Source organism: Gymnoscopelus microlampas (assembly GCF_963454915.1).
Source record: "Gymnoscopelus microlampas genome assembly, chromosome: 15".
Taxonomy (NCBI): Eukaryota; Metazoa; Chordata; class Actinopteri; order Myctophiformes; family Myctophidae; genus Gymnoscopelus; species Gymnoscopelus microlampas.
The window spans coordinates 20,776,950-20,803,938 of record NC_139952.1 but is presented as its reverse complement, the minus strand read 5'-3'; the positions used below and the strand labels follow the sequence as shown (position 1 = coordinate 20,803,938).

Sequence of the window (26,989 nt, the reverse complement as noted above, 5' to 3'; positions counted from 1 at the left end):
TATTTGTTTTAGTTCTACTTCTTCCTTTTCCTCTTTTTTTTCCTTTTAAATATTATATTTAGGCTACTATAAAATTAAATGTCATTATGCACCGACATAGTGGCCTGCGTATTTTCATGTATGGCTGTGCATTATTAATGCCTATGGGCCTGAGGCCTCCATCACATGCACAATGGTTTTGTCGCGTTAACCATCTTCTTAAAAAAAGAAAAGAAAGAAACTTAGCCTGTATCCGCTTTCTTAACCTCTAAGAAAAGCACTGGCTTCCTGTCTCCGTTGATGTTTTAATTCCTGGCGTGCATGATGCGAGTCCATGCTTCCATAAAAGGGAGCACGAGGCTGAAATCGAGCCATGATTAATGACCGAAGTTCACCTTATCCACCTGCACGAGCTGCTATTGTGGACTTGAGGAGGCCTGCCGAGGCAACAAGTACACGGCCAAATTCCCGGCTCAAAGACATGACAAAGAGAGTGAGTTATTGCATTAATATTTTACTAATTGTATTTATTGTATGTAATTTTTATGGTAATTGCAAAGGCTTCTCTTTTATTATTAGAAAATAATGGCGTTATTGGAATGGTTATCTTGGAAACTTTAAGTGTTAGCCACGAAGGCCTACCCTCATTTTTGAATAGATTTGTTTCTGCATAAATTGTTTTTGCCTAAATAGTCATCTAAAGGTACACAGTCTTCTTGCTTAAAGGTCCTGTTTGGGTTTGCCACGCCACTCAGGACAAGACAAAGCAAAAAATATGTCCTACGATATAGCCGTCATTATGAAAAAAAGGAAAGAAAAAAGTATGACAACTTCATAAAGTGGCACGTATAGGTTTATATATTTCTTAACTTTCATTTCGGTATATTTTGGCAATTATCTGTAGACAAAATATCAAGTGTTTATAATTGGGATGGTGAATAGTAACATAACACTCTATGCATTTCACACGTGAAATGCATAGACTAATTCGTGTGTGTGTGTGTGTGTGTGTGTGTGTGTGTGTGTGTGTGTGTATATATATATATATATATATATATATATATATATATATATATATATATATATATATATATATATATATATATATATATTATATATTATATTATACGCCTAATATACTCACAAAGTAGGCTATAACCAAAAGCGTTGCATTAAAGAGATCAAAAGATTACTGGAGGTATAGTTTAAACCATGTCAACAGGCCTATAGAAGCACATTTGACAAAATGTGTCAAATGTGTAGGCTATTTTAGCCAATAGACTGCAGTACACGGACTACACTGTACACATACAGCAAAATAATTCCTTTTGTTTGGATAATGAGCAATGCGAGATTACTATATGTATATGTAGTGTGTGTGTGTGTGTGTGTGTGTGTGTGTGTGTGTGTGTGTGTGTGTGTGTGTGTGTGTGTGTGTGTGTGTGTGTGTGTAATGTATATATATATATACATATATTTATATATATATATATATATATATATATATATATATATATATATATATATATATATATATATATATATATATATATATATATACATACTATATATTGTTAAGAAGATTCCCCAAACTCTACGTTTAGTATTATTGTTTCTGTTTTTTCCTCCAAAATGGACCCTTTGTTTTCACTTCAATGTGTGCTGAGTGCACAGCAGTTAATTGGCCATTTAGTTGCACCTGCTGTTGATTTGATTTCCAATCCCATGCACTTTAAAAGCAAGTGTTTGGTCAGTGTGTCAGGTCTGGTGCAGAGAGCAACAGCAGAGGCTGCAGTGTGTGCGTCCATTATAAGTAAGTTTGTTTTGAGTTTGGATGTTTGATGTGCAGTATAACCGAATTATGTTTATGTTTCTTTGTTTACATGTGGGTAACTTTTCTCCTTCTGTATTTTGTCTGATATACAGAAAACCACACACAACTAAACTGCATGTCCTCTAACCCCCTGCACAGTGTGAAAAATAAAAACAAACAATAGGAAAGAAGTGCGTCCTAATTTGCGCACCACGGTGATCACACCTAACAACCAACACCTTCCACTATTGAACATTTTTTACATATATAGAGTATGTACTATTGTTTTTCGATTGGCTAATCTCTGAAATGTATGCTCCTGATTTGATTTTGATTGTGACAATGGCTGAGCTTTGATTGATTGATTGATTGATTGAATACTTTATTTAGCAGTTTGCAAAAAAGGCACAGAATGGGATGGGAATGGGATGCTAAAAGGGATTAACCCCAAGAAAGCACCATGGCTAGTTTCCATTGGGGTTCAGGCTATTCATTCAAAAACTGTAATATTCTTTTTTTTTCTCTGTAGCTCAATACAGCTTTATAATATTGCAGCCTGGCGTCCTATATCCTACTGGCCCATATGTGTCGTTTTTGCATTATAAAGTTTAGGATGTATCGCTGTAAGCCTACATGCATGTTGAAGCCAAGAAAGGCGAAAGGCAAAAAGCGCCAGAGCCCCCGTAAGAACCTCTATGGTTAGAACCCCGTGCACCAGAGGACTGGATTAGAAACGCAGCTGACCCTCTAATAGGAATCGTGGGGTCAAGCGTCGGTCACCGCAGGGGTTGTTGTCGCATGCACTCGCAGCAGCGCCAAACCTAAACAACAGTTTACAGACCACACAGGACACACACACACACACACACACACACACACACACACACACACACACACACACACACACACACACACACACACACACACACACACACACACACACCTCCACAACACAGTCACAGTCCACATCCCACATACCACTACCACGGCCTGTTTAGTAAAACACGTCCACCACTAAAACAGGTATAATGACCTCAGTATTATAGTCCCCGGTTCGACCCAACAGCTTGTGGCCTCGTGTGGTTCCTGGTTCCCTTTAGAGGCTCTTGGTTAAACACCGGACGATGACAGACGTCTTACGTCAGCTATAAACGCTCTGTGAAAGGGGGGAGAGATGTTTAAAGCAGTGATTCTCAACCTTTTTTCATTTCAAGGACCCCCAGTTTGATATGTAGGCCTATTATAGGCTAGGCTGGCCACGGGCCCCCATTCGATCGATTTTTTTAAAATTGTATTTCTTTATCTCTAGGACCCCAATCTACACTATAAAATCCTCAGTGTTTATTGAGAGTGTATACGCGTTTGGGTAACAGGAAGAGTGGGCACCAAGGAAGAGCAGGCACCTCCATGTAAAATTAACTATTTGGTCCAAAATGTTAAAAAAATTAAATATTTGGAAAACGGTCTCAAGTAATGTGAAGCATACATGATTTAGAAAAATATTTCTACAATTGCTATACAAATGGCTACAAAACCTGATATCCAATCATTTTGGGCATAAACAAGACGTTGAATGGTAAACTTAAGTCTGATATTGATGTACCGTCCATGTTCACATAATGTAGACTATACTTTTCATTACTTATGACCATTTTTCTTTTTTTTTCCATTTAGAAAAAACATTTTGGACAAAATAGCCAATTTTGCATTGAGGTGCCCACTCCTCATTTAGTGCCCATGCACTCTAGGCTACTTGTATATCCCACATTTGTACCCTGATACAGACAGAGGCTTTAAGGGTCTCATTTTGACCCCTGGTGGTCCCCGGACCCGACGTTGAGAAACAGTGGCTCCTTAAAGCTTTTTGACTTAAGGAGCTGACGTAGAAATTAGATTGACCATTTAGTCATCATTTAGGCCTGGCTCTATATGCGTCCTTTGACGTGCGGGCCTCAAATAGACCGACATCTTGTGCCAGTCAGTCGTTTGTGCCTCGGATGGAATGCACCGCATTTTGACAGAGTGGTCAGAATGTAATAGCTATAACCATAATAACTATAAGGGCCTATAACTATGTTGAAAGTCGACCAGCCAAAGCTGTACAGCGATAGAGGCCAATATTTCTCAGCAGGTCTAATGAAATTTGCGCGTGTTATTTATAGTTGTAATAGCTTTTAGGCCTTTCCCTTTGGCATGACGCTAAACCATTTATCTCTATTTCAAATATACTAATCTAATCTCATTTTTTTAATAGCGGTACTAATAAAACAGGCTAAAGCATTCGTAGGCTGCGCGTATGCCATAAATAATGTTTTCAAGTTGAGAGCAATTATCGACCTAAAATATGTCCTTTGATATATTATGACTTATAGCATTCAAAGTTTGGCTGGTGTGCTTTGTTCAGCACATTGCTGAGTGAATGTCATAGTTTCAGACGGGCTATGTGGACAATACATTTGTTAGGTCATGATAATGAAAACTGGATTAATAGAGGTAACATTATTTAAAAAGTGATCTCAAATTCTGTTGTTCAAAGTGTGTGTGTGTGTGTGTGTGTGTGTGTGTGTGTGTGTGTGTGTGTGTGTGTGTGTGTGTGTGTGTGTGTGTGTGTGTGTGTGTGTGTGTGTGTGTGTGTGTGTGTGTGTGTGTGTGTGTGTGCGTGTGTTTGTCCAAGCCATAGAGATGCCTTTTTTAAATTCCTTTAAAAAAAATAAAACATTTCTGGCTCCAGAAATGTTAAATGAACATTTTATCTTCTTGTAGCTGGTTGGTGGTTTGTAGTTATAGTTTTATTTTGTTATTATTGATAATAAAAAGTATTATTATTAATATTATTATTATTATTAGAAAGTTTGTGAACAAGTCGGAGCCGTACACAAATTAAATCGTAGAAACAAAAGCTGTCATTATTTCTTTATGTCATCTCTATCAGTGACTTGACGTCCTAGTCTCTAGACCAGGTTCATTTGGGCAACGATCGGAGGTTGTTTTTTCCATCAGCGCGTTTCTGTTGTTCTAGGTGTGAATCAGTGTTGTGAAATTAGATAGTGTTTCACAGGTGCGTGCAAGTATGGCAGGCGAGTGGCTTGTGGTCTACTGTGAAGCCAAGTGGCACACATATCCAAACAAGCCAACTATGATTTACATATCCGCCAAACGCGTCTAAATTTCCTTTCCGTGTGTGTGTGTGTGTGTGTGTGTCTGTGTTTTTTTGTGCGTGCGCACGCGTGCATACTTTATTTTCTGGATTTTAAAAAAATAATTAAAACCGCTTATAGAGTTAGATTAGCCCCTTTTGGAACACTGCATTCCTTTTTGTATTGGGATGAGCAGATGATGGTAGCCTACATCCCAAATATGCATTGTCATCCCAAGGGGGGCTAGTTAGATTTACAAATAGGAAAAGATTCAGATTAGGATTAAACATTTAGGTTAGGTTTATTGACTGATTTACCAGTGTTACTGAAAATAGCAGATCTACAAGCCCACAGAGCCTCAAGCTGGGACACATTGTGAGCTTGTACATTGGCTATTTTCGGCTTTAGGATTAGGGTCAAAATGACCCAAAAAGATAAAAATGTCATTCATAAAATCACCATCCTAAAATCTTGATGTCCTCACAAGTATAGTAATACAAACACACATGTGTGTGTGTGTGTGTGTGTGTGTGTGTGTGTGTGTGTGTGTGTGTGTGTGTGTGTGTGTGTGTGTGTGTGTGTGTGTGTGTGTGTGTGTGTGTGTGCACACGCTCGTGCATGCCTATTTGGGTTATTTGTGTTTGTCTCTGTGCCAGCCCAGTGCTATTTTGCATAAGTGCGCATGCGTTGTTGGACTATACAGCAAGATAAAGCATTAATTTGTTTTGGATGATATAGGTTAAAAATACATTCAGACTGTTGAATGACAGATTCAAAGATGATGTCAGCGGGTAGCTTCCACCAGCCAAAATACCAACCAAAGGCTACCAGATAAGGGTAGGGTAGCCTTATCTGTAAGGGTCTATTTTGACACTCTGCAGTCAATTATCACCCCAGATTTCCCTCTGTATTGGCATGTACAGTAGGTTTTCATATCTCTCCCACACACACACACACACACACACACACACACACACACACACACACACACACACACACACACACACACACACACACACACACGCACACATTCTCTATTTCTCCCTCAAACATGTCTATTCATATACAAGTGCTTTTTTTTTGTCCCAAAGCCAATGCATACTAACAGAAGATTCATGCAAATGTAGACAGCGTTGTAGACACAGGGCACACAGACAAGTTCACACATGCATGCACGGGCACACACACAAAAGAGAGAAGAGAGATTTGAACAGATGTCACCCCCGCAGTGTGAAATTGATGCCTCTGCTCCCAAAGTCCCTCCCGGTACATTTCATTTTCTCAGAGGGATGAGTGCAGAGGAGAGGCGTACCGAAAGGCAGAGGAATGGACCGTGAAGCCATGAGAAAATGAGGAGGAAGATAGAGACGAGAGAAGCAAAACAGAAAACGTGCACTGTAAAAATCCTACCACATCACTGTGCCACCCTATGGCATCCCTATTCTGGGCATGTTGGCAACATTAGCTGATCTGCAAGCCTACTTGTATTTTGCGCAAAGCGATTTGGTGTGAACAGGGGAAAAAGGATTGGGCCAAGTATAGACCCCTAGGGGACTCCGATAACTGAAGTATATAGGGTTTAAGTGCGTAGTCTAACTCCTGAGAGTGTGAAAATAGACCCATAAGTTTCATTGTGTACGGTGTTGTGCAGAAAGAAAAGCATAAGGAGAAAGTTCAGAACGCGCTGATGAATCGCCTCGTACCACCCACGGCAAATATCCATTTGGCATTCATGTTGCTGTTGTAATTTATTGACTGGAGCTTTTTTGTAAGCATCATTTCTTCCTTGTAATGGGGGACGCCTATATGTGTTGTTCTGGGACATTATTCAAATGATAGGTGTGGGGGAAATCAACAGCCCAATGACAACGTCTGTCCTCGGGCCCTGGCTGTGACTAGGAGATCTTTGCATGCACCTGCACTGATGACTCTCTGCTTTTTTAATGTAGAGCTCTCTCTCTCACTCTTGGCTGCCCACAGTAAGCTGGCCCTAAACATACCCGAATAATGATAAATAGACAAGCCAACATTAAAGGACGACTTCACCAATTTTCAACCAATCTTCACATAACTGGTCCTCACCAATGCTCATTATAATATGGTACCATTTTTGTCCACTCAGTCTGTGTTTCAGAGGAGGGCTGTGGACAGTTCAGAAACCCGCCTATAGTGACATAATCGATGGGGAATCCAAGCTAATAGAAACTGTAGGCTTTCTATTCCTGGAAAGTTAGCATGCTATAATGGAAGCCATTGTTCTCGCAATAATAAAAATCTAAATTAAAAAAACAAAATCTTGTTTGAAAAAGAAATCCTGTCTACGATGATGTCACTGGTAGGTGGGTTTCTGAAGTGTCCACAGCTCTCCTATGAGACACAGAAGGAGTAGGAAAAAATAGTACCATTTTATCATGAGCATTAGTGAGGACCAATTCGTATCCATCGTATCATCACGTTTCTGGACATTGTTTTTTTGGCCACATGCACCCTATACGTCCCTATTCTGGGCATGGCGTAATAGGCGAACATTTGGCTAAAATAGGCGAGCATTCATCAAATATTTGAACAACAGTTGAAAATAGACGTTCTAGGTCGGCTATTTTCACTATTTGATATGATATATTTCAGGCATGACATGCTTAACCTTTATCTGTTTGTACTCATCCACTCGCATCAGCATAAGCATTATATTTATATACTTGTTATACACTTTAAGGACAACTAATCTACATTGAAGAACATCATGTTTTAACAGTTGCATCTCATCACAGGGCATACAGTAAATGATAAAGTGGAGACAATGGTATCGCAAGTATAATATCTATATGCTTCTAGATGAGAGTAAATCAGTACAAACAGATAATGGCACATCAAGCCTAAAATATATCATTACAGACGTACAACAAAGTACACACACACACACACACACACACACACACACACACACACACACACACACACACACACACACACACACACACACACACACACACACACACACACTTTTTTGCACCTATAAGTTAAAGAGGCAAAACAAAGAAGACCTTTTCAGCTCCCCGCTAGATGAATTGGTCCTGAGGTTCTAGCAGGTCTAGACTGGGTGGAAAGACAGGGAGAGGGACAGAGGAGCATGAACCGCATATAGACAAGAGACTCGGACAGACAGAAGTCACTCATCAGGCTAGTCGAGGTATTGGCACGTCTCTGCACTCATTGACCACTCCCCCGTTCTGATTGGCAAGCGAAATGAATTCCTCCATCGACAGATGCTCGTCCCTGTGTGCCGATATAAGGGCTGGAGCCGATGGAGGAATTGACAGTATGATGGAGGAAGAGAAGAGTGCGGGGGGAAAGGGAGCAGAGAGAGAGATGACATCATGTTCTTGGCTGCAGCCCGCTGTGCGGTACGTGTGATCTTTGGTGGTAGCAGACACTTTGGTCGAACAATGGTACACTGTAAAATCCAGACTGCTGATGTAAACCCTGAGAGTGTCAAAATGGATCCGTAACGGTCAAGACTCACTGCGGTTGAGAGGAGAGATGTTAGAAAGGTGCCAAAAATAACAGGCCGCTGAGAACAGTAGAGATTGCTCGAATGAACGCTGTACTTGCTGTGACTGCTGGCCAGTGGAACTCACCTCCAAAAGACGCCTTCCATAGCTTCTCCTTGGCTGTCGTTGACATCCTTTTGTCTGTTGTATACCGGTTCCACTTTGGCAGGGCAGAGGGGCACAAAGAGAGACAAATAGAGGTGCGTAGAACCAGAATGCTGTTGCGGTCTGAGGCCTATTGAAAGAGAGGGAGAGAGAGAGGGAGAGAAAGGGCCAGGAGAAGGGCAGCGGTGTAGAGACAGAAAAGTCCATCCATCACGCACGCCCTGACCTCGGGTTGACCCCACCCTGGCAGCCAATGAGGCGCCCTCACCCCCTAAAGCCCCACCACCACACACAGACACACATATGTGCCCCCCCACACACACACACACACACACACACACACACACACACACACACACACACACACACACACACACACACACACACACACACACACACACACACACACACACACACACACACACAGAAGGATCGGGTATCTGTGGCGCTGAGTGGCGTCTGGATATTCTTTGTGTCAGCCATCATCGCTTCCCAGAATGCTTTGTTTTTACGTGACTAATGTGAGTACCAACACCTGATGGACAGCCGACTCATCCAGACACTGTGCACCATACACACGAGCACACACACACACACACACACACACACACACACACACACACACACACACACACACACACACACACACACACACACACACACACACACACACACACACACACACACACACACACACACACACACAGACTGACTGACTGACATCATCGTGCAAGGGTGGAGACCCTTGCACCATTCAAGGAACTGGGAGAGACAAAGACACAGACAGACAGACAGACAGACAGGAACAACCGCTGGTGAATAGTTGTAGATGGAAATAGTACGTGTAAGGAGTGTAAGGAGTTAAGAATGTCGGGTAATCAGAAAGGTTAGCGTACTGTATCGTCAAAAAGATGTTGTTGTATTTGATCTCTGCTGGTGCAACATAACTATTGCACTGCACTGACTTCTCTGTCCTCCAGTCGGCTGAAGTTGTGTCCTCTTTTGAATTGCATTTTACGAAAAGTAAGTTAGTCGTCGTGACATTTGTATTAAGTCAGGGTCACTTGTTTGAAAATGCAATTGATGTCTCTAGGGTGTCACTGTACATTCTGCAAGGCTTCTGTATAGGCCTCATTAGCAGCACTGGCTCATTGGTCCCACTGGCTCATTGGTTCCATTGTATCGCAAGCCTGATTTACACTACGACATACGTCGGTGTCGTGTGCCAAAAATAGCCGATGCAATGCGTTGCGAGCTTGTAGATCTGGTATTTTAGTTCTTTCACAGATACCTATATCTAATCTTGTTGACCATCTATTGGGTCTGCATTCGTTATTGACCATAACAATGCATGTTGAAGCTTCAGACCAACAAATTAAGTTTGATTTGAATACATGGATAGTGCATTACTGTTGCTAAATCATTTTTATTTTATTTAATATCTATTGACAACTACAAGGACTAATGCTACGTAAACACTTTGACAAACATATATCTACAATACTGCATGCTGGCAGTGAGGAGGGTTTTTATCAAAGTTTGCTTGATATTGCATTCATCACTTACAAAAAACCCTCCCCACATAAGGTTGTTGAGTAAACTGCAGTTTACTCAATGTTTACAAAACTTTTAGCGTTCACTGTAAGTGGCTTTTTTTTTATGGGCTGGCCACTGTAATCTAAATCACCTACACTAGCATGTCTTCACCGATCAGTTGCAAAGCAAAAAGCAAAATTCAGTTACAAAAATACATCTAAATTAAATCTGTCCCAGGCTAAAAGTTTAGTCAGTTTCAAGTGAAAAGCATTTGCTTCAGTATGAGACGGTGATGTGCTCTTGTTGATGAACAGGTAGAGCGTAAGCCAAGTCTTTGATGTGAGGCTGACAGGTGGAAAACCTAAGTGTTAAAATGACCCTGAGGAGATCATTGCTAGCATATCACTGAGAACCACACAGCCACAGGCATCTTTCACAAACACACAATTAGATGAACACATAAACGAATACACACACACACACACACACACACACACACACACACACACACACACACACACACACACACACACACACACACACACACACACACACACACACACACACACACACACACACACACACACACACAAACGAATGCACACACACACACACACACACACACACCATCCACGTATACACACAAGTAGCCTACGCACGCACGCACGCACGCACGCACGCACGCACGCACACACACTCACACAGCACCCTGGGGCTTGAAGTGAGGTTTCAGCACCTCAGATTAAACGTCTCCATGTCAGGGAGAGTTCTGTGACCGTTTGATTCTGCCTAGGGGGGAACACAATGGCGGCGGTAGAGATCATCAGATCGTTTGAGCTCACCTGACACTGTTTTTACCTGAGAGCTGCTCCAGTGTTCAGGCTGTCAGTCTCCCCGCCTGGAAGAGCAATGGCTCTCACGTGCACTGTGACAGAGGGCCAATGGAAACACAATTGGTGAGAGATTAGGGAGCAATTTGTGAGTTGACTGACACACACTGGGACCTTCACCTTGTCTGATGGTTTGCTGCTGCTGCTGCTGCTGTCACTGGGGTCACTCCATCCGGACTCAACTGTAGATTTGTGCGCTCTGTGGCAAAGTGTACTGTGCTACGACTACTAAAGCCTGATGTATACGTAGTTGTGCAACAGTGTTGTATGCCAAAGGTGGCCGATCTATAAGCTCATAAAACGTGGCAACACAACACGTTGTGAGCTCGTACATCGGCTATTTTTGGCACGCGATACTGCCACACAATTAAGTGTAATGTGGCTTTTATTGTCACTGCTGTGCCATGTATCACTTTTAATGTTAGTAATAGCAATTAAGGAAATCGTTACCGTGGGTGACCATAGTGCTGAATTCAGGGGTGAAACGTTATAGGAAGTTTCCAAGGGCGCTGGATGGACGATGTCATAGATTGTATATTTTGTTGAATAAAATATTGGCAGACCTGTGTGTCAAGCTGCAATAGGGCTCAGAATTCTGAAGCATAAGCCTGGTCTCAACAGTTGGCCTGGCAGCCCCCTTGGTCAGCAATGGAAATACATGTTTCATTGCGGTTCACTTGCTATACAGTAGCCAGCATTAAACATGGGTGTGTTTTGCTGCTGGGGGTGACAGATTCAACAGTGGAGGCACTGTCCAAACAGTCAGTGGTTATACAACAGCTTGTTATCGCAAAAGAATGACAGGGATGTTTCAGTGACAGTGGCAAGACTTTGGAGTAACTCTAAGCCTCTCATTTGTTCACCCCCCGGAGCACATAACTCAGTGAGAGGATGAGACAGAGTGAAACTATGCAAAGATAGGCTGCCTGTCCCCTCGAGGCAAGCAGTAGTCTGAGATGTAAATCTTCAACACCCATTACTGTACCGCTTAAGAACACAGAGCGCAAATACTATGTGACTTACGGTGTGTTTATGAACATGCACTGTATAATCCTTAGTGCTAATTTAACTCTGAGCTATTGAGCTAAGTGAACACTCAACAGGGGAAAAGTTCCTGCCCATCACTGTGGAGACTGGGGTTCAAATCTTTCACAGTTCCTTTGGCTTGGCCGAGTGCTCCAACAAACATAGTTGGCCGGGTTCACAGTTAGGGAAGCTGGTTCGGGAGGACGATCTTTGTCGTTGCGCTAGCGACTTCTACAGGTTGGTCAGGGTGCCTGTTCAGCAGGAAGCGGAACTGGGAAGGATAGCGTGTTCCTCCACACGCGTTACACCCTCCCAGTGAAACTCCTCACTCCTCACTCACACATGGCTGTCTACCCACCCACCCCAAGACCAAACATTAGGGGTCAGCAGTGGCAGGGTGTGGTGTGTGAAAATTGTGTGTGTGAAACAAAATGATCAAAACTAGCTGATCTACAAGCTCAGAGGTGCATGTTCGTAGATCTGCTATTTTCTCAAACTTTATATAGGGCTTAAGTTGTGGAAACAGAGTTCGCACCTGCAGGCGGCCGGACGGTCACCCTGGTCTCACCACCCTCCCACCCCCCCTCCGCTCGCTCCTCCTCAACCCCCCCCATCCATGCCCCCTCCACCGTCCTCTCCTCCTCACTCGTTATCGTTTGATCTCCGTGGGGACCGGCCTAATGACAGCGCTTGTCTATAACCTCGTCGCCACAGTCCCGGGTGTGCGTGACTGTGTGTGTGTGTGTGTGTGTGTGTGCATGTCGCAGCCTATAATGACAGCAGCTGTCTATAATGGCTCGTCCTGGCAGCGATCATTCGGTCCCACCACCACCCACCACCATCCCCTCCTCCCCCCTCCTCCACCCTTCTCCTCTGCATCCGCTGTCCGGCTAGTGTCACCCGTGTCCTGGCGGACGATGATGTGATCTTTAGCCGCCCCACACCCCCCCCCACACCCCTCGTCCCCCTTCCGCGATCTATATAGACTGGCATTTGGCTCGAGGAGTGTCCCCCCCAGCCCCCACTGGCCCTGACGTGCATGCTAAAAGCTCGCCGCTGCCGATTCCTCTTCGACCCCCCCCTCCCCCCCTCGCCCCTTATTCCTTCCCGTATCCCAACAGGAAGGAAGTTAACGCCAGCCAGCGCAATATTCTGACGGGCAGCGCTAAGACATTGAGGGCCAATACTGAAGTGGCAGCTAGCCACTGAATTTAGAGTGAAAGTGAGATGCGGAGTGTGTGTGTGTGTGTGTGTGTGTGTGTGTGTGTGTGTGTGTGTGTGTGTGTGTGTGTGTGTGTGTGTGTGTGTGTGTGTGTGTGTGTGTGTGTGTGTGTGTGTGTGTGTGTGTGTGTGTGTGTGTGTGTGCGTGCGCCCTTCACATGCATATTGTGGGCATGAGTGTGTGAAAGTATACCAAGTAAAAAGTGTGCGTGTGCGTGGCCACAGATTCCATGGGATGGTGACAGATACAGAGTGGCACTCAGGGGTCACAGTGTGTGGGGACATTATTTAAAATCTATGGAAAAGATACGAGCCAAAAATCATCAATACAGTAATAACTTTTTTTTTGTTATCAATTGGATACAGTAATAACTTCATAAAACTACTACTAATAAAAAACAATATGTTCTATAAACTCTGTCAGTTTATGATTTTCTTGTAAATGTTAATTTTAATTTATTATAATAATCTCATATAGTCTCTCTATACTGTGCTTGCCAACTATTTTGTCCTATGGAGGTTTACAGTCTATCTTTCCCCGATGTTATTCTCTTGACGAGAGAGTGTCGTTTATGTGCGCGTGTGTGCTCTTCTTAATGTAGGCTTATGTTCACGTTGGTATGTCATTCGGTGTGTGTGTGTGTGTGTGTGTGTGTGTGTGTGTGTGTGTGTGTGTGTGTGTCTGTGTGTGTGCCTGCCTGTGGATCTGGGGGGTCCTGGGGGACTTCCTGTGTCCACTCATGCATTGATGCCATCACACACTCATCTGCATACCTGACAGCGTGGACCTTCTCCCACCTTCCTCATACCTTCCTCTTCCTCTCTCCATCTCTCTTCCTCTCTCTGCTTCTACCTCTCTCCCTCTCTTCTCATACTGCCCTTTAAAAAAATAAATAAATACCCCCCTTGTTTCTCCATGCTGTCCTTTTGGACCTCTCTCTAACTGTCTCTCTCTCTCTCTCTCTCTCTCTCTCTCTCTCTCTCTCTCTCTCTCTCTCTCTCTCTTTGTCTCTCTGTCTGGGTCAATAATGTGTGTGTTGCTAATTCGATGGTCGCAGCCCCTAGATAAACACCCTGTTAGCGGGATTAGCCCTGTTGTCCCAACAATGTAAACCTGGGATTAGCTCCAACTCTCTGGGGATGTGTGTGTGTGTGTGTGTGTGTTGTCCTAACTGTGTAAACCTTCAATTTTAACCACTGAAGCCCTACGTAAGCCCTTGTACGACGAATAGTGAATAGTGTTTTTGTTTTTACAAAATGAAATCTTTTGAATTGTTTAGATTTTATTTTATTCCTGCTGAAAATCGTCACATAAAATGACATGCCCAAAATAGGGATGCCAGGTTGAAAGTGTTTAAAAACCTCACTCTCAAAGGACACACAAACAAATATACACATGCGCAAAAAACAAGTGTCACTATAGTGCCCTGTGTTTTGGATCAAGTTAACCTGAGCGGTGTGATTTGTGACATGAGTATGTGACACGATTGTCACCCTGCAGCATGTGGCAGTTATTCCAGGCACTTAGCCTAAGTGTCTACCCCAGCGATTCTCAACCTGTGGGCCGGAGACCATCCATGAGGATATTGCAAGTGGGCCCCCAAATAATTTACAAAACAATATGATTTTATTGATTATGTAACTAAACTATTTAAAAAAGAAAGTAATGGTATTTTTTATTTAAAACTTAGAAAAATGAGTTTTCATTGTGATACCGATAAATAGGAACTTAAAGTATACTATGTTATTTATAAGATGGGCGAGCCGCGAACATTTCAAGATTTTCAAGTGGGCCCTGATCCAGAAAAGGTTGAGAACCACTGTTCTAGCCCATTCAATTTTAAAAACGCCTTCTAAATCCTAACCTATTAAAGTTTTCAGAAAAACTTATATTTTTCATTAAAAGAATTTGAAAGAAATCTTGTTGCTATATACATAGTAACATCTAAAATGACACAGATAATTTACCGCTTTTAAAGGTATAACAACGTATTGACTTCCTCTGTCTTAATGGGCAAGAATAACTGCTTTGCTAATGAGAATTATATTTTTCTCCTCACAATTCAATGTAACTATGCTTCCTGTGTACTGTTCTACTGACTCCACATTAAATAAAACATTTACCTAGAACAAGCAATGTTCTGTTCAGCATCATTCCTAAGACACTTGATTGTTAGTCTTCAGTTAAGCACTTTGTTGACACTGTTGATAGCATGTTGTACTTTACTGCTTATGTGTTTGTCACCTTGGTGATGAATTGTGCAAGCACATTGCTGGCACAATTAAATGTAACCATTTACCCCCTTAACTATTTGCTGTCTCACTCTGTCTCATTGATGACTATAGAACAATTTTGTATTCTGGCCACCTGAACTCATTCTGGAGCCAAACCTCTGCCATTTCGCCCTCTGAGTTGTTTTAACCACATTCAACCTGGTGTCCTATTTTGGACATGTCATTATAGGGGACAATTCTCCAAAATAGCCATGGCCTATTTATACACTGTTGTACACTGGTGTCACCATGAGTTGTGAACATTGTGATCGGCTATTTTCGCCGTATAAAGCATAAATGAGGCTCAAGTGGTTCATTCTCCAACGTCCTTGATTAAGATCCACATTATCTTTCTTTAGAGGACATTTTCTATAATCCCAATCTATAATAGTGAAAAGTGGTAAAAATAAATTTAGGCCAGCAATAAATTGCAGGATAATTTCCTCAACATGCGGAAGAGGATGGGGACAAACAAGGGCATATCCAAGATGAAGTATATAAAAACAAATATGTGAAATGAAATCATTGTATTTGTATTTAGTCTGGAATTATACTTTTTCCCAAACCAAAACCAAATGTCCTTAGGTTAGGACGAGGAAGCCTTCAAAATGGCTGCTTCCTCCTGGTGTGCATGGACACACGCAGCTGTAGACGGCCATATTGCTGGCACACGGACGGCTAGGAAAGTGTTGGAGGAAAAAAAGAAGAAATTAGGGCGGGGATGTGTGGGTGAGGAGGCAGGGCGGGGGGGTTGTGGGAGGTGGGCGAGGAGGCGGGGGTGTGGGAGATGCGTGAACAGGCGCGGCAGGGGTAAGCGGTGGTGATGAGGGGGTTGAGAGGTCACAGGTCAGCCCCCCCCCATGGTCTCTCCTGTGCCGGGGAGGCAGTCACGACCCGGTCAGCAGAGGTTCAGGTGTCAGTGAGAGACGACTGACTGACAAGACCGACCGAGCGGGGACCTCTCCTCTCTCCTCCCTGTCTCCTCTCCTATCCTCCTCTCTCCTTTTCTCTTTTCTCCTCTCCTCCTTTCTCCTCTCCTCTCCTCCCCTCTCTTCCTTTCTCCTTTCTCCTCTCTCCGCTCTTTACTTTTCCCTCCACCTTTTTCCTTCTCGTTGGACTCTCTTTCATCCGTTAAGTCCCTCTCCCTTCTCTACGTCAACTCCTCTATGACCCCATCCTGCTGTCCGTATGATACCCCCGCCCCCCCGTGCCTCCCTTCTTGAACCTCTACCCTTCATCTCTCTCTCTCGCTCTCTCGCTCTCTGTCTCTTGCTTTTGACCCCCCCCCCCCCACAGCAGTCCCATACTATCCCTTGCCCTTACCCCCTCAACCCCCAACCCAATGCAGCCCACCCCCTCACACTCTGTTTCACCCCCCTTAAGCTAAACATTTCCACGGGGTCTCACTCAGCACGGCTGGCTGACCGGGGCAGCTCTCTCCGGGGCTGCATGTCTTCGGTCGGCCCTCATACGTAGGATCACACGGCTCACGCACGCGCGCACGCACGCACACGGATACTAGCACACGGATATGTAGTTAGTGCGTACAAAACATAGTCACATAAGTGACTATATAAATCCTCTCAGTCAGAGTCAGCGATACGCGCATATGCATTTGCACCTGACCAAACTGAGACACACACACACACACACACACACACACACACACACACACACACACACACACACACACACACACACACACACACACACACACACACACACACACACACACACACACACACACACACACATACATACACACACACACCCTTTCACCCCTTTCAACCTTGCAATCCTATTTTGTGCTCAACTGCTCATGTTTTTATGAGAAAGAATTTTCAAAAATGTTCAAAAATAGAGAAAAACTATTTTCTAGATCTGTTATTTTTTTGTATTTTTGAAATGGGGTATAAGTGGTCAACCACATGCACACACCATTTCTGCTGTGTTACTTCACAGCAGAAAAGCAGGGGAAACTATGTCAGGCTTGCCAGGTCTGAGTGTGAGGAAGATATATTGGCAACAGGCCATATCGTCACACTCAATACTCATAAGCTATTGACCATTTCTGTCCAGGTCACGAGCCACAGAGGCAATAGGTTTAACCATGACTGATTTTAGGTCACAGTGTTAGGTCAACAGCAGATTGACTCATAACCATAATCCAAACAATAACCATAAAAATAATCTTTATTTGCATACCAAGTGCTTTGAGATACTGAGCACAGCTGACAAAATAAAAACCAGCGGTGGTCATTAGAGAAAGAAGCTCGTGGTCATAAAAGCTACGGGAGAAAATGTTTTTGTTCGTTGTTCTTGTACTCTATGCCTCTTTCATCTGGGGATTTTTGTAAGGGAAAATGGTACTTGAAAGAAGCTAATGAAGCCCTTCAGGCACAAAGTGTTTATTTTTTAAATTATTTCCTGGTGATTATTAGCTGAACAGCCAACTATCTGCTGTTAAGCACCTTTCTTTTTCTCAGAGGGTAGGTTCATTAGTTTTATGGTAGAAAGCTCAAAGTCTCATGATGCCGTATTGGCAAACCCGTTTTGGACTTGGATCCAAGTTGAACAGACTTCCTTATTTGTAGTTACTTCACACCCAAGCTAAAGAAATCCATATGACAGAAGTACTACGACCCATTTCAGGCCCCGGCCCGCAGTTCTTCAACTCCCTACTGACAAATGTTTTTGTCTCTCACACTGTGACTGTGGGAAATAATAGTTTATATTCATATGTATGAATGTATCTCTTTTGTGGCTAGACCAAACTTCACCCTGGAGCGAAGGACCGGCTTCTCATCACTTCGGTACTGTCATCGACATCATGTTGACTGGCTGGCTCACCCGAGGGCAGGAGAGAGTGAGAGACAGAGACACTGGCAGGTATGCACAGACAAGCAGACAGACGGACACACAGGCAGGCAGGCAGACAGACAGACAGACAGACAGACAGACAGACAGACAAACACGCTTGCAGGTGCAGCCCGGCTGAGGAACCGACAATGTTTTACCTCCGTGTTGCTTTTCATTAAGTTGTCTGATAGAATCAAAGACTGTCAGCAACAGAGAAAGTGGGGAGAGGGGTTGAAAGAGCGAGAGAGTGAGCGAGAAGAAAGAGTGAGACGGGGGAGGGAGAGAGAGAGAGAGAGAGAGAGAGAGAGAGAGAGAGAGAGAGAGAGAGAGAGAGAGAGAGAGAGAGAGAGAGAGAGAGAGAGAGAGAGAGAGAGAGAGAGAGAGAGAGAGAGAGAGAGAGAGAGAGAGAGAGAGAGAGAGAGAGAGAGAGAGAGAGAGAGAGAGAGAGAGAAAATCGCCAGTCATGTCTCTCATCATGCAGCTACATCTAAAATTAACTTTCAATAGTTCAATAACATTGTGTCTGTCCTTTTGTTGCGGCCCCGGGACAGAACACACACACACACACACACACACACACACACACACACACACACACACACACACACACACACACACACACACACACACACACACACACACACACACACACACACACACACACACACACTCTCTCTCGTAGGTGAGAAAATGCAATGATACAAGTATGAGCTCAGGGCAGCATACTTTCTACACTGTCAGCTTTTCACAAAGTATAACCCCCTGCAGTCTTTACACCTGCACTCTCAAGTACACACAACCAAGAAAAGAATATTACTTTTAAGACGTGTCCTCATCGGAGCAATGCAACCAGGAGATAAAGTTTACTGAAATAACACAATATGTTGTGAGTTTCTGAGCACAGCAACATTTCTGAAAATGCCTATGAAGATACATTTTATGTTAATATAACTAAATATATCTTAGCACTTTCAAAGTGTATTATCTGGCATATATAGTGCACATTTCTGAGCCATTTGTTAGAGTGATTAATATATAGGCGCTATGTATATATATATATATATATATATATATATATATATATATATTTTTTTTTTTTTCCCTCCCGTATGGGTCTCCACATTCCAGAGATACGTCACTCCGTTAAAGGTTAAAGGGAAGATATTCTAATCAGGGACTCTTTATTCGACGGCCGGCTCAATAAGGTCAACTGGTGTCACAACATCCAGGATGGAGGGAGGGGGAGGAAGGGAGGGATGGGGTGTGGGTACTTTGCAGTCTTTCTCTGTCCCACACTCAGTCCAGAACATAGTGAAATCCTTAGTGTTGGTTTAACTCCGAGAGGGTAAAAATGGACCCAAATGAGGATCTCAACTGTGCATATGGTGTCTGCACCGTTTCTATATTTGGTTGTTCTCATTTTCTTTCTCTTGTTACTGGCTGCATTGCACCCTCCTCATACCAGCATGTTAAGACACTCATAAATGTAGATTGTATACCCTGGTTACTACTTTATCGCACACACACGCGCGTGCACACACACACACACACACACACACACACACACACACACACACACACACACACACACACTCTGTCCTTTTCTTTTTCTCTCGCTCTCTCGCTCTCTCTCTGAAATGTCTCCCCATCGTCTCTCTGCTCCCGTTTCTCATGCAGGCACACACAGACACACTGATACACACATATGCATGTGCACACACACACACACACACACACACACACACACACACACACACACACACACACACACACACACACACACACACACACACACACACACACACACACACACACACACACACAAAATGAGCCGCACGTAGAGTGCAGGCGTCTGACGTGGTGATCCGCGGGGCCGATCGGCTGTATTGATTATCGGGCCAGGGGATGGCTGCTGAAGAGGCAGCAGTAATTAGGGCTTTTTGGTGTGGATTAGCTGGGAGAAAAGGTCACCCGCTCAACATCACACTGGCAGGGACCCACAGGCACAGGGGAATGGGAGATGAGGGGACCGTGGTGGGTGGGGTGGGGTGGGGAAGGGGGGTGTCGTCCCCAAACCTGAAGATCACAATTGGCAGCTGGGTACATTGGGATAGACACCCAGAAAGAAAGGGACGCACGGACATGCAGATAATCACACAGACACACACACACACACACACACACACACACACACACACACACACACACACACACACACACACACACACACACACACACACACACACACACACACACATAGCCATGCATGCGGACACTCATATGCAAATTACACATGACATGCAGATATAGACACTTGTGTACTCACATGCATACACATGCACAGGTGGATGTATACAAATTGTGCGGATTATAACTGCCACAGTTTATTCAAATGAACAGATTTAGCTGTGCATGGAATTAATAGTTATTTAATTATATAGCTACTTATGGGTCTAAATTCTCTTTGCACTCTGCCAGCAGTCTAATTCTAAAGGCCAGTCCACACCAATGCAACTCCTTGCAACTCCCTGTAACATGCAACTACTAGCAACTACTTGCAAATATTATCCCCAATGGCAGTTGCATTGGTGTGGACTGGCCTTAAAGCTGTTTTGTTGCAAGGAGTTGCAACTAGTTGCATTGGTGCGGTCTGGCCTTTTGGAAGTAAATCCCTGAATATGTTTAACATATTATATGAATATTATTTTCTTTTGTGTGTGAATATTCTTCAAATTTTGTGAATTCATCCACTGTTCCCCAGTCCCTCCATACACTGACGTGTCATCAACATGACGTTATAGATCCACATGGACGCCATGCCATTTTTAGACCTTGTCTTGTTATCAGATTAGATTGAATATGTTACCTTACCTTTTCACCTGTGCTGGTTTTCTTTTTCCAACAGCTCTCTTTCTCCGGCTGTCTCTCAGGTTGAGTTTGTGGTTCATCTGGCACAACAGAGGGTCACGACCTCCCCAGGACTGTGAAGTGGACAAACAGGTCTGAGGAGCTGCAACAGGATACACACAATGTCCTCTGCTGCTTTTGTTTGGCCTCTTCTTTTCTGATGAAAATGTGGACAATTCCTCATTCTCCACTTCAAAGGAAAACATTCGCTTCGACGAAAAAAAATATTGCATTCTTTAAAAGAAAACAGAGAGAAAAAGAAACTTTGTTATGTGACCGTTAAGCATATCATGAAAGTTGCGCTGCAACGATGTGCGGTTGGGAGTTGGACGTGTTATTCTTTCTCATTTCGAATGGCTTTCTTTTAAATGGGCTGATAAATGTATTTATTTTAACGGCACATCTTGACACCACAGTTTTTTTGGGGCGGGAGCAAACATCTTTTTGTCATTACCGCAGCCACTTCTGCGCGTTATCTCCTGGCCTATATGCACTGTGTAATATATATGTGTGTGTGCACAGTGTGTCGGGCACCATGTGGAATCAATTGTTTTGTAATAAAAAAAAGGGCCAAGTGAATGATTAAAGAGGTGTCTACTGTCTGCGTTTACTGGGTGTCAGATCCCCTCCCGCCCATTGCCTCCTCCACACAGAAGGCTGCATGGCTGAGAGGCAGCAGCAGGGTGCTGGAGCTCTGGGTTTGTGCAAAGCTGCAGCACCTCTAGTGGCGAACACACAGTGGGACACCAGGGCTCTGGAAATGGCACCATGCAGAAGACTGGTGATGATTGAGAGTACTCCAATTGCATGGCATATGTTACACTGTAAAACGTCTTTACTCCCCGTATACATTCTCTGTCTATAAATATATTAGCACATATGAAGAAAGTATAGAATTCAGTTTTGTGCTTGTCTGCAGCTTTATCGTGTGTGTGTGTGTGTGTGCGTGCGTGCGTGCTTGCATGCGTGTGTGCGGGCGAGCATGTCCGTGTTCATGCATATGTGCGCCTGTGCCAGCATGAGATAGCGAGATGCTAGCACGCGCATGCATATGTGCCTGCCCGTCTGTCAGCCTGTCGGCCTAAAGAAGCAGCATACCAGTGTGTGTGGTATGCAGCCCGAGCCTGAGCCCGAGTGTGTGTGTGTGTGTGTGTGTGTGTGCGCGTGTGTGCGAGAGCGTATCATTGGACACCCTGTCTACAGCACTGGCTCTGTGTGTGTTCAGCTGTATATCCTTGCCAGGGCTGTGTCTGTGTGACACTTTACTGCTCTTCGCGTGGCTGCACATTTGACCTCTCAGCGGCGGTATTTATGCGCCGTGTGTATCATCTTCTCGAATGCCAAATCTACACTCCGTCGTTGGACGGTGTCCCGTGTGATGAAAATAGCGTATCATGTGCGAGCTTGTAGATCTGCAATTCTTTGGCACGGGACACCATCGTAGGGTTAAGTATAAACTTAAATGTCATTGGAGATGGCGTGCCAACACAGGCCCCCGAAAAGAGGCGTGCACACACGTACGTCTGTGTGGACACAACTGAAAGGTGAGCAAGCTGGCAATGAAATGCATGAGGGCCAAACAAACCCTTGAACCCCGTCCAACACCAAAATATATTGCTGTCTGTCCTCACCCCCCCCCCCCCCCCCCCGTACACAGTGAGTGTTAGTTTAAAGGAGTAGTTCACCCAAAATAGACTTATTTTCTATCAATTACACACGAGGAAGCCTTGAATTCATGGAGATTTTTTTGTTTTTGTTGCATTCCTGAGCCAATAATTCGAGGGTCAGTAGGAGACTCCGCTGGTCATCAAATTATTGGCTCAGGAATGCGACAAAACAAAACAATCTCCATGAATACAAGGCTTCACGGGGTGTGCAATTGATAGAAAATAAGTATTTCATTGGGTGAACTACTCCTTTAACTGTGAGAGTCAAATTAACGTTCAAAGATTTTGCGGGCTATGGGGACTGCAGCAGGTCAGGTGCTCTTGCTGTGACAGACAACATCAAGGCAAAGGCATTGTGGGAGTTCATTGCGGAAGTGTGCATCTGTGTCTGACGTCACCTTTGATCCCATCTCGGCCAGCTCCGCCCCTTAAACCAAAGATTTGACACGCTTCAAATATGACAAATGGGGAGTGAAATGTTTACAGTGGGTACAGGAAAGTCACCTTGACTGGACTGGTGAGTGGTACAATGGTTTGTCCCTATAGAGCATCGATTTCATCCATTTGAGAATGTGTTTTTTTTTTTTACTCAAACAAAAGTGTATCAAACATTGTTACATACATTGTTGATTTAACCACTTACGCCCTATATACTTGGTTGTACGACGAATAGCAAAAATAGCACCAAAAAAAGCAAACATATCTGCTAATATTGCTATAGAAAAACTATTGTTTTGATGTTAAGGAAGATATTAGAAAACCTTAGATTTGTTTTTTACAATTCTCAACTATAATGACTTGCACAAAATAGGGACGCCAAGTTGAAAGTGGTTTAACTCATAACAGCTGCTGGAATGCAATTCCTGCAATTAACAGGTAATATTCTTGTGGCCGTAGCAGCTTGGTGTGTTTCAGGGACCATGTTGTGTTATGGCGGCGCGGAGGCGAGTGGCGCCCCCCTGCTTTCCTCTGGTTCCTGCTTTTCCCTGAGATTCCGTGGCGCCCCGGGGGCTTAGCGAACGCTAACAGAAGCTATAAGGTACGCCGTCGTGGCAGTGGAAGGCAGGGCAGACACAATCAGCCAAGTCTATCCGGACTCTGCACGTCTCCTGCCTCACAGGGTTCACCAGAGGGTCAAAAATGTCACCACATACATCACAGCTGTAGCAGAACGGCACACACGGTTGCCATGGCAATCAGCCATTTTTTCCCCCTTCTCCCCCCTCCTCCCGTAGCGCTAAGCCAAACAGTGGTGGGTGGGTGCCGAGACGCAAGAAAGGAGGAAAAGACAAAAAGGAATTGTGTGCCTGACTGTGCCTGTGTGCAGTTTGCGTTTGAGTGTGTGTGTATGTATGCAGGGGAGTGTTTATTTGAGCGAGTGTGTTTCTGTTGCTGTTAGCTGAAGAGACGCTATGTGTGCCTTTTCCTTGTTTGGTCTGGCTATCTGTGGTGTCAGCTGTACTCGGCGGAACACTCTGCAACAATAGCCGAGGCGTTGGCGATGCGAGCTGTGGCGTATGATAAAACTGGTCAAATGATGGTGTCAGGGGCTCCATTGAACATGATCAGGCTGTGTGAGATGGGGCCCGGGCTGGCGGCTTTTCGAGGACCATCACTCTCACAATTAAACACGCATGGGGAGAATCCTTCATCACGGACGGAACAAAGCCGCCCTGCCCTTCCCCACGTGCTCCAACATCTCAGTGGAAAAAAAGCCTGTTTCCGTGGCAACCGAACTGCCTCTCTTTGTCACGGAACGGAGGAGTAGGATGGGGGGAGCTGGGAGGGAGGGGTGGTGGGGCATGACATTTCAGGCTGACCTCCACCTGACCTCTAGGTGAGCATGCCCCATTGGTTTCCTGCCTCTGAACTTTCCTGTAAGGAATGTTCTGATTGGTCCTCTTTTTTTTTTCCTGCCGAGAAAAGTTTTTCGGAGTGATGACAAACCGCGCTTATAGAAAGCTTTCACAAACACACCATGATGCTTTCCAGAGTGCATATCACATTGTAGGCGAGTCTCGGAGTAGGCATTCGTTTAGACTGAAGTGTACCAAGTCTCCCTAACAGCAGACATTCTTTCCTCTACTGCCCCTACTGGCTGAAAGCATGGGGGCAGTCAGAGTTAAAAGTACAGAGAGAAAGACAGACTGGGCAAGTCTGGGCAAGGAAATAGGGGCATACACTTAGCAGAGAGTAATGGAGAGTAAAATGCCACTGGTTGGTCAAACGAGTGGCGAGACAAAGGCAGGAAGGGGGAATAAGTGAGACAGCGTTTTAATGTCTAACCATAGGGTAGCGTGGAGCCACAGCAAAGCCTGGTGTGAGCCGCGTTGTTAATGTAGCGCCTTGCTAATGGGCTCAGTGACATATGAAGCCCAGATTGGAGCAGAGGCGGCAGGGCGATACCACTGCCGCCTCCCTCAGGCCTGAGCCAGCAGTACAACACTGAGCACAACGGCAAATACGATATAAGGACACGGAAGGTCAAGTCTGTTGAACTTCCGCAGTTATCAGATTATAAGTCACAACATCTTTTGTTCACCTCGAAGACTTATATTTGACTATTTATTCCACTGTTCCTGGAAGTGGAAACAAGCTAAATCAAAGTGTACGACAGTTTGTTTTTCTTTAGTGTTTTTAGAAAGACACCCTGTGTGACAATTTGCCTTCGTTCTTAAACAAATTCCAGCGGTGCGTGATGATGTGACATCTGTCTGTGCTCGTCCCTGCCGCATGACAGAAGCATCAACCGCCATTTTGGTTCAATTTGTTCCCGTCACCCATATCTCTCTCTTTCCCTCTCAGGTCCTACGGGCTGTCCAGATCTCACTTGTCGTCTGGCTGTCATCTTCTGTTGGACTCTTATTGATGGTATCAGAATGGGATTGTCCTCTCGGCACTGGAGCCCCCGAGCTAATGGGCTTTCAAACACTTTATTGTGAATGCAACCTGTCACCGCGAGGCGAGATACGATCAGATTTGATCAAGAGGACGATGGCAGAATAAAATGCATTTTCAAAGGCATATAAGCTTTGTGTGTCTGTGTGCGTATCTGCAAGCGGGGAAAATCCAGAGAAGAGGAGAGAGAGTGTGTGTGTGTGTGTGTGTGTGTGTGTGTGTGTGTGTGTGTGTGTGTGTGTGTGTGTGTGTGTGTGTGTGTGTGTGTGTGTGTGTGTGTGTGTGTGTGTGTGTGTGTGTGTGAATTTGCGAGGGGGAGGAAGAGAGAGGGTGAGAGAGTGAGAGAGAGAGAGCGATAAGATAAGGAAAGAGAGAGCGAGAGACTTCATAAGCCATATTTCATTTAGGGCTTTGCGCCAACGCTATTAGTTGCTCTTGGATCACCCTTATCTCTGGAAGTCTTTTCATCTCCTCCTTCCCCTGCTTCCATCTCCCCCTTCCCCTTCCTCTCCCCCCGGCCGCATCCTTGACTTCCCAGCACAGTTGGAGAGTCATACTGCCTCTCCCGGTCACTCTGGGTATGAGCGCGTTCATCTTTGGCAGACGAATGATGTCAAACCGACATATTTATATTCATTTAGGACCGGGGAGGAGGAGAACCCATCTGTGACGGATGTGATAGGAGCGGCTACGTGCGTTTGTGTGCTTGTGTGCGTGCGTGTGTGTGTGAGTGAATGGCGCGTGCGCGTATGAGAGTGTGTTGCTGGGTATCCATCGTTTGTGATAAATGGTTTGTGCTTGTGCAGGAGAGCTGATATTGTGTGTTTGTGTGTGTGTGTGTGAGTGTGTGTGTGTGTGTGTGTGTGTGTGTGTGTGTGTGTGTGTGTGCTCGAGCGAGGTCATTCCCCGGTCAGTCGTTCAGGCTGTGTGATGAATGAAGAGGCGAGGTGGCTGCAAAGCCGGAGAGATTCAGGAGAAACATTGTTGTGCAGGGTTAAAAATCGCTCTGTGTTACGCCAGAGGCTGGGGGGAATGTTGCAAAAGAAAAAAATAGAAAAAAATGCGAGACTGCAATTTGGAAAGGTGTTCATCATTTCAAATGGTTAATATCAAGTCCAACATGGTA

The 26,989-nt window shown here is 44.4% G+C and overlaps 1 long non-coding RNA gene across 1 annotated transcript; it reads left to right on the top strand.

The window, feature by feature from the left end:
* The first annotated feature begins 351 nt into the window (after positions 1-351).
* On the top strand, positions 352-21,885 carry LOC311061519. The gene is made up of 3 exons (XR_014602403.1): positions 352-472; positions 18,301-18,421; positions 21,322-21,885. It is a non-coding gene; the product is annotated as an uncharacterized lncRNA (long non-coding RNA).
* Positions 21,886-26,989: the final 5,104 nt, after the last annotated feature.